Here is a 9,739-nt window from a genome sequence, read left to right as displayed (position 1 = left end):
CGGATGTGAACCGTGCCTCACAGGACCGAGATCCCCGAAGACGTACGATGTGGAACTGTTGTTGTTTGTTGAAGAGTTTATAAATGCATCAGTCTACTGTCAGACAAACTGCCTGTGCACGGAGACGGCTCAGTTCTGTGGCTACACTCTCCCCGGGCGCGAGCACCAGTCTGAGTACGAAAGCACAACAAAGACTGTTCAACGAGATAGAAAACACACCCAGTTCAACAACTAAAGGCTTAAAGGAATCAAGCTAGCTAAGGTCTGTGTTTACGAGTCTAACATACGCAGATTATCTCCCCAAACAAATGTCGCTTTGCACCAGAAGTTTGCCAAAGAGCAGCTTGACGACTGGTTTGGGAAAAACAAGATGCACTGTACATGGTGTAAAAAGGACACGGCATACCCACAAGCTCAGACAAACATCCTGACAATATGTCTGAGCTGGAGCAGGTCTGAAGGAAGAATAGTCCGACAGACTGAGGATTGACCTTTTAGAATATCTTTAAGAATATCCAAGAAATGAATTTCCCCCTCAGCACTGCAAATGCTTAATAGACAAAAAAAAGACACAACACCTCACCATTGTGTGTGTGTGTTACTAGTTTAAGCAAATCCCACTTGGTCTACATTTGTGACTCGATGAAGATCAGATCACATTTTGTGACCTAATGATGCAGAAAACCAGGTCATCACATTCAGGGCAGGACGGTGGTGCAGTGGTTAGCATTGGTGTGGTTCAGTTTCTGGGCTAAATGGGAAAATGGTCTGTTTTTATATGGAGCCTGATGACAACTTAAAGCACTTTAGAGTCCAATTTTGCCATTCACCCATTCACACAAATTCACACAGTGCATCTATGTGCGGCACTTTCTCTATCACACACCACACAGCTGTCAGGGGCAATTTATGGCTCAGTGTCTTGCCCAAGGACACTTTGGTACGTGGAATGGGGAAGACTGGGAATCGAACCGCTGGCAACCTGTCCAGGGTGTACACCCCACCTCAAGCCCCACGTCGACTGAGACTGGCTGCACATTGGATTTGTTGTTTGGTCATTTATTTCAAGCATCATGAGCCTTTTCTCCCAGTTTTGTTGTTTATCCAAACCCGAGTCAAAGTTTCCATTAGAAATCCATAAAAACTTGACAATGAAACCAAAAGATTCATATGAATGTATTTAAAACAGCGTGCCACGATTTTAGCTCGACACTTATTATGTTACAATGCTTCGTAAGCTTGATGGCATATTTCCAGCGGTTTTATGCAGGGCCAGATGTTGGAGCTATCTCACACCTCTTGCTGTTATTTTAATGCAGAGGAAACATTTACGTTGGAGAATCCGCGATTTTACACACAGGTGGAACCTTTTCCCGGAGAGTGAGAGTGCTTTCTCCTCAGTGCAACCAAGGGGGGGGGGGGGGGGGGACACACAAGCGATATGTTTTCCAGGGAATCCCAGCTGTAATGTTCACTGGTATCTACAAAACAACAGCATTTTTATGGACTCCCCTATTAAAGTAACCACAAACATATCTCTCGTAAGCAGGCAGGGCACCGCTGGTTTCCTCGCCCAGGGAAAGAAGAAAAACATGACGTTTTGGAAACTCTGAAGAGATCCACCTCGGGGTTGTCGGTTCCCTCATGCCTGGCACAAGGGGCCCCGGCTTGCGCTGCTGGAGAACCCCGCAGTGTTAACAAGATGCCTATATTTCCCAGCCGCTTTGCATTTACAAACACACTCCTACTGTGGTGCTCTCTCCCTGGTTTTATAGAACTGTGTCTTTATGGGCCTAATGGGCCTTTGCAGCTGAGAGTTTTTACCTCTGATTCCCAGAGAGTCAGGTTCATTACCCAGCTATGTGTACAATCTCACAGACTAAAAGGCAATGAGGGTTCTCCGACGTCGACTGCATGTCTTGTGTTTGACCCAGTTGACTGAATCCCCCTCAGCACACCTACTGGAAGGAAAAAAAAAAATGAAATGGAGCCAATGACCCAAATCTCGAAAGTGTTTTCTGTTTTGTTTTGCATCTGCGAGGGGGTATTCCTAAAATAGGCCGTTAATGCAGTGAGTCTCTTCAGATCTGTGGGGAGCTGATGCTCTGGTGGTCCACCCACAACAGGAAGGAGAAAATCCCTCTGAGCTCCCCGCCGAGAGCTTGACTTACTGTTTCACAAATAAAAACAACACACTATGACGATGTAATTGACTCATTGTGTGTTCAGCCGCGTGTGCCAATTTGCTGGGGCTAATACTCGTCCTCCCCCCCCACCCCCGAAATGTCAAATACAGTTCAATTACCAAAGACAACGGGAGTTACATGGATGCAGAAGCTTTATAAGATAATGACTTTGACCCTGACCATGTTGTTTGGACAGATCAATAAGAAACTGAGCCCTACACACAGCGGGCCTCAGATCGACTGGTCCCCTGCAGGAGAGTTTTGGACCGACGTGTTGACTCCACCTCTCCGCTGCCATTCATGAAAACACAGAGAGAGTGGTGTTAGGTCACTCCTGCTCCATAGGTCTGTGGTGTTCCTGAATGAGGACAATAACAACTGTGATTGGTCAGTGTACTGAACACTGCCGCTGCAGACACTGACCTTGGCCCACTCTCCACTTGACTACTTGCACTAACACAATACTGCTTGTTTACAGTTTATACGTGGAAGTTTAACAGTGATTAACAGTGCAATACCCTGTTTAGATTTAGGGGAATTAAAACATCTATCTATCTATCTATCTATCTATCTATCTATCTATCTATCTATCTGTCTATCTATCTATCTATCTATCTATCCAACAGCTGACCCACATCTTACGAAACCCTTTGCAAACCCCCTGCTCACCATGACAACCGCCCTCTATCACTCCAATATGAGCACATCCCATGGTTTATACTATATCCCTTTGTATAGAAAAAATAAATTAAATAATACATCCCCCCCCAGTTACTGTGAGGAATATAATTAAAGTGCGACACGTGCTTCGGTAGTCAACCGGGGAAATCAAAGATCTACACCTCAGGTATATAAATTGGGACTGTTGTTCACCCCCAAAGTAATAAACCGGCTTCATATCAGTTACTCCTTTTTATTTGTGATGAGTTGGTATATTTTTGCTTTTATTATTATCGTTTTGCCAGACATGACCTGTGAAATAAACAAATCACTCAAACTTCCTTTACTCACAGTCATTAGACGTTTATGCGGGGGAAATGTACACAAGCTTTATGGCACCTGCATCAGATATATATATATATATATATATATATACATATATAAATATAGCCTGGGGAAAAGTATCCGAGTAGCTGGCTAATGAGCTCTTCTGTGCAGCAACGTAATCCAGTACTAAACTCTTCGGATTGTCAGCAAACAACACAATACATGTGTCAAAAATCAAAATTCACAAGCCATCTGATATGCTGTATGACAACTATCTTTAGGATGGATCAACAAAAGACACACAATGTGAGGGCCGGCCTGGTGGGAGGGATTAGAGAGCTCCCCGCCTTTATAAGGACAGGTGCAGGCAATTGCTGCCTCTTTGCCTGACGCCTGGTAGATAGTATGCTGCTGTGTTTGTGCAGGTTAGGGAGACTGGGAGAAAAAGACGGGTTTTAGACTTTTCTGTGTGAAAATCTAACGAGGTTGCTTGTACATTCAGTTCTGTGGCTGGGTGTGCCAACCCAGATTGAAGTGTTCTCTGCAGCCCCGTGCTTGAGAGGTATAGACCCCCCTCTTTGCAGATCAAGTGCCAGACTGCTGCTTTGCCTCTACCGCTATTGTGTTGCATGTTTCTTTTTATATTTTATTATGACCCTGGACCCCTGGTTTTAGGCAGCCGGACGACCTGGGGTGGGGGGGGGTAGTCGTGGGTTGCACACCACTTTGCATGCGGTGTGGTAAGCCTGAATGGTGGTGGTCACTTGAACAGTGTGTTGTTTGTCCTTGCAGTGGTAGTGATCGCTGCCGACACACTGGCCCCCCGCTATTCACGTAATGGTATGTGTTGTATCTCTGTGGCCTCAGTAACTCAATCATTTTAGCTTTTATAAATATTAGGGAAATAAAAGTTACTGGCTTTACTTATAAGCGTCTTATCTTTTTTTCTTTTCGCAGGGGCCTCGATTCATGTCCTCCCATTTCTAAATAAACCTTTCATTGTGAACTGAATGCACGTCTCCTGCTCTTCCTGAACCCCCAAAATTGGATTGTGTCCATGATTTCCCATCACGTTTTTTTCCCCCCATTGTTTCTGCCCATGTTTGTTTGCGTGCATGTCTTCCTCTCTGCATGCGTGCTGGTGGAATCCCACTTTTCAGTGTGGGGTCCTCCAGGCTTCACGCAGACAGCTGCATGGTATTTCCACACTGCTCTCAGGCACTTGTTACTGAAGGGAAGCCCCACTTAATGGGGTGCACCTCATAAAGGAGGAGGTTGGCGATTTTTCCTGTGGTTTTACTGAGTATGTGCCGGGGAGGGGGGAGTCCACCTTCTGGGGTTTCTCTCTAGCTACACTCCATGGAAGTTTGTATACAGTACAATGATGTGGTTTTCTGTTACTAGGGTTGCTCATGATTAAATACCTTAGGACAAGTACTACCTTCACCAAGGAGGTTATATTTCCATTGGCATTGGTTTGTTTGTTTGTATTTAGTTGGCACAATCACACAAAACTGGTGGAAAGTTGGTACGAGGTTGCAGTCAAATTCAGGGAGGAACAATTTTTTTCACCTTCTTTTACATATTATATTGAATTCTTTTTATAATTTCTCAACAAATAATGCAGAGATCTTTATGACACATGTCAGGCATTTGTAGAGAGATAATATCTACGAACAATTTGGTGAGGTCCCGATAATGATCCGGATTATCGAAATAGATTTTTAATGGATGATCTTTCAGGTACTGTACGATAACAGCAAATCCAATTACAGCTGTTAGAGAATATCAGAATTGATATTTCATTATTTTATATTTATATGTTGTAGTTTGCAGAGCATTTCTTTGTACATGGATCTGATCTCAACATGCGACATGGTGATGAAGTGGCCAATCAGCCTTGGCGGAGGATTGTTGGTCTCCGAGTGCCCCCTGTAGTTTAACATGACATGATAGGAAAGTTTAAGATTGAACAGAGTCGTTCTGGTCAACAACAAACAGCTGTTCCATTCACACCTTTTAAAAAGCAAAACGTAAAAAAACTGCACTTTGAATGTGCTCCATCAGAGGTAAAATGGCTACAATTTCTGTGAAAATGCTTCCAGGTTTTCCACTAACACTTTCACTTCTGCTACCGGTCGCAAGGGGCAGCAAGCCAAAGCAGCACATTCCAGATGTGCATCCTCCCCAGCTACTCTCTCCGTCTGCTCCCGGTGAATCGGGAGACCTTCACAGGCCAGATGGGATTTATGTACTCCTCCAGCTCTGCCCCGGGGTCTCCCCACCCCCCCCCCCCCCCCCCCCCCCCCCCCCCCCCCCCCCCTCTGGACGTGCTCGGTGTACCTGCACAGAGAGTCCTGATCACATGCTTGAATGACCGCAACGGGCTCCTATTATTCTAGAGGAGAAACCGGTCTATTCCCGAAACAGGCTCCTTAGTGTGTCCCTCAAGATGAGGCCCCTCACCCGCCAAAGAGGATTCATTGTGGCTACTTGTAGTTGTAGTGTTCGTATTGTGTCAGTCAGTAACAACGTCCCATGTAGATGAACAGGGTAAGAAGAAAACTCAGCTGGCTTAATGATCATGAGCAACCCTATCCTTTAAAAACAACATTTCTAAACTTCAGTACCATTGAGTGTTTGTATAGCGCCAAGTAATAATATTCATAATCTAAATTAGCTTAAATTAGCAGAACCAGACTCAATGTGCCATCTGCCTCGACCGGTTGGGGCGAGCGGAGAAAAAATGTGGAAAAGATATAATTGTTATAAATAACATTATTAATTATTGAGTTGAATATTTTTTACAGGCATTATATTCATTTACATATCTATGTTGACATATCTACATAACAGTGTGTTGTCGTTTATAGCTGGTAGCAGTGAAGCTCCATTTTAAAGTCATGTATCTGTGGCCAAACAAAGTAATATCAAGTATCTACCTAATATATATTGTAAAAACAAATAAAATGTTTAAAATGACATATTGTTAAGAATATTTTTTTCCTGAGAATAACCAGTTGGTTAATATTTGATCTAATTAGACAGTTTCTTGGTGGTCTAGAACCTGCATGTGTTCAGTTAAACATTTGTGTTTCCATGCACGCCCATGTGTTGACAACTTTAATATGCTCGAATACACAGTAGGATCGGTCTTTGTAAAACATTCAGACAGCATAGAGCATTTCCCCTAATTAACTGTGGCTGGCACCGGATCTGGTTTAACGCACGATATCCTTACGATGCTAAATTGCTCTTACAAGCGACAAAACGAAGCATCAGCTCATAAGCAGGGAGCTGCAGCCCGCACAAAGGAGAACACATCTATCTCTGTTCCTGCTGATCTTTGCTTGGGACTGGAACAACATGTTTCCGCTCCACAGATAATCCACAGGTGAAAATGACTTGGCTTTAATAAATGATAAGCCACAACACTTGTCACTCAAATTCATTGTGAAGATAAAAATGCACCAAAATGTCACTTAGTTTCATTTCTTTGTCTTTTTTAATAATTCACATAAAAAAAACACTCTCACACAGACAGGCAGTGGTATGCTCACCTTCACAGCGCTCTACTGCCACCTAGTGTCGCAAAGCAGTACAGATCCTCAACGGTTTCAATTTGACCTGACATTGTGGACCAACGCCTGCTTTTTTGGTTTTATAAACAGTAGAAATGGATCATCCAACATCCCAATGGCCCCACGCTGAGGTGAAGGGGCTCAGTTGCAGAGGTCGGTGGTGCAGCATGTGGCGAACACGCCCGGTGTCGAGATGTAACCCTGACACACTGCCATGTTCATGCACGAGCGGAATGAATTGTCTGGAACGATATAAGAAAGTTATGTTAGGTCCATATTGTATCGATGTCATTTAAATGTTTCATCGGGTATTTAAAACGAGATACCATTATGGTTCATATACACTTTCAGTATAATATCTTGAAGGGACGAAATCCAAAGACAAAGTTCTGAGCAGGAGCGTTTCAAGGGACTTTGGGGACCCCAGGCAAAAGAGACTGACCTGGGGAAACCAAAGCCCCCCCCCCGTAGGAACGCAATGCCAAACCACATCATTAGGATCTTCAGACAATTCTAGTTGTAATAAAGTATTACATTTTAATTGCAAATCCCCACCACAATCCCAGGCTTCTCATTATAGACACATATAGCCATTTTAGTCTTTCTCCAAACTTCTAAAATGCTTTTGGCAGAAAGTAAGTTGCACAGAGTCATGTTCGTTTTTTTGGGGGGGATGAACTATCCCTTTAAGTTCAGATATGATCAAAATTAATAAGCATAGAGAGTGACTTTAAATCAATTCAACTTCAGAAAAAAATCCATCCAGTGGCGTACTCACTTAGTGGGGCCGTCAATATGACGGCAGCACACGCGGCCATTCTGCTTGAACAGGTCTGAGTGCTGGTAGTGGTGCAGAGATCATTTCCCTTAGTTACACTTCAGGGCCTCGGCTTGAAACAACAACAACACACACACACACACACATATTTATGAGCAGTTGCACACAAAAAAAAGTCATAAAAAGTTAATTTATAAGAACCAGTAGATTTGATTATTTAAAGTAGGTTTTCTTGACCCTTTAATACAGAATAATCATAGTTTGAATGTCACAGTCTATGTGAGTATTGCTGCTGATCATGTTCATCCATTTATAGCCACAGCTCACCATTGTCTAACGCAGTGGTTCTCAACTGGTCTGGCTTCGGGACCCACCATCACCCCTTAATGACAAGCCGCGACCCAAATCGAGGAAAATGTTCAACTTCTCAAATGTATTTAATGAAAAGATGGTGCAGTTTGAACCTGAGGTAGTACAGAATATCACAGTATGCCAACACAAAAAAACAAGTTTAATGATAAACCAAAACGACCAGCAGGTGGCGATGCTAGAGAGGGAAATATTCCCTTTTACACTCAATTAGCTGCATTTTAATTCAAAACCAAAAAGTGCATCTTAAGGACACAAGGTAAAACAACATACATAACAATTCAGTAACTTCAGCCTTTTTTTAACAGACTCAACAGTGCTGTCATGCACAAACGTGAAATAAAAAAGTCCAACTACTGAGAAGTAGACTCAAATTTTGTAGAGAATCACTGGTCTAACGGCTACTCCCAGCAAGATAATTCTCCATGTCACAAAGCACAAGTCTCCCACTGGTTTCATGAGCATGACGGTGAACTCCGGTGACCTCCGCAGTCACCAGATGTGAATCCAGACGCTTCGCGACGCGGTTGCACAAGAGATTCGCGGCGTGCATGTGCAGAGACGATGTGAGGTCATGTCAACACGGAGCTGAACACTCAGAGGAAAGTCTCTCTCAGTTGATACATCAGCTATACTATACTATTCGCTAAATGTTTCTTTATGTAACATGTTTCTGCCTTGACAAAGAAGTATTTTCTCTTCCATATATGAAAGAATAAGAAATACCTTGATGTAGAGTCAGCAAGAGGAGGACGGCACACACGGCAGCTTTCATTTTGAAATCTGGAAGTCAAACAATGCACAGATGTACAATGAAGGAAAATGTCTATCAGGGTCAGTTACTTTACTTTTTATTTCTATTGTGGTTTTTGAAGGCACTGGTTCTGTGTTTACTCCATATGTACTTGATCCTTTTATTTTTACTGATATATCTTTGACTGAATACTATTGTGCTATTCTCTGTACTGTATTATATATTGTGCTACTGTAATCTTGGAGCAAGCTGGCACAAGAACTTTCTTTAGGATTAATAAAGTCTATCTTATTTTATCTCATCTTATCTTATCTTAACCCTTTTGGTGCCAGCATTCAACATGTGAAAACATCTCTACATAAACAGAAAGACGCATGAAGCTGAACATAACTGTAAAAACAACATTAACAAGGACAGTTAATAAAACAGCACAAACATCACATCAGAAGCAGTACTCATACAGAGATGGGTTGTTACCTTGTTACCTCAGATGCTCAGTCTTTAGTGGTTTGTCCCTGTGTTCTCCAGAGGTGTTCTGGTTTTACACCCTCCTCTTCCTTCTTTTAACTCAAGTGGAACCACGACAACCTGCTCCTGTGATTGGTCAGGACTGGCAGCGACGTGCCTGATATCACATGACTGAGCCTTTGCCAATCTGAGGAGTAAACACGCCTGATTTATTACTGTGTCAAGCTGTGTCTTGTATGAAATGATAAAAAGGACAGTTTTCACACACCGTGTCAATTTGTGTAACTACAAGCCGACACACCGCTAATCGCAGTCATATCTGCCTGTCAGTCAAATCAATGGCCCAACTGCCGTAACATCTGATGCATGAGAGGAAAAAGAAACGTTCAAAACTCAAAATGTGTATATTATAATGTTCGTATATAACCTTTGTTCAATAGAGTGTTGTGAAATAAACTTTGTGCAGACACATTCCTCTCCGCCTTAGTCACACTGTTTTCTATCTGGCAGCCCCTGACTGTCTTTGTATGACTTGTAGTTCCCTCCCCGTCCCCCTGAAGCCCTTGGACTTCCTGCTTTGCCAAAGCCACCTTTACGCCCGATCCACATCACCACA

General features: G+C 43.0%; 1 long non-coding RNA gene across 1 annotated transcript; it reads right to left on the bottom strand.

Annotated features, from left to right (window-relative positions):
- Positions 1–6,946: 6,946 nt before the first annotated feature.
- LOC117778129 lies at positions 6,947–9,231 on the bottom strand. The gene is made up of 4 exons (XR_004616743.1): positions 9,133–9,231; positions 8,628–8,684; positions 7,533–7,644; positions 6,947–6,996 (listed from the first exon to the last, which is right to left on the bottom strand). It is a non-coding gene; the product is annotated as an uncharacterized LOC117778129 (long non-coding RNA).
- Between the last annotated feature and the right edge of the window lie 508 nt (positions 9,232–9,739).

This window comes from Hippoglossus hippoglossus, chromosome 2, assembly GCF_009819705.1.
Source record: "Hippoglossus hippoglossus isolate fHipHip1 chromosome 2, fHipHip1.pri, whole genome shotgun sequence".
In the NCBI taxonomy this organism is placed as follows: domain Eukaryota; kingdom Metazoa; phylum Chordata; class Actinopteri; order Pleuronectiformes; family Pleuronectidae; genus Hippoglossus; species Hippoglossus hippoglossus.
This window is presented reverse-complemented; position numbering and strand designations above follow the sequence as displayed.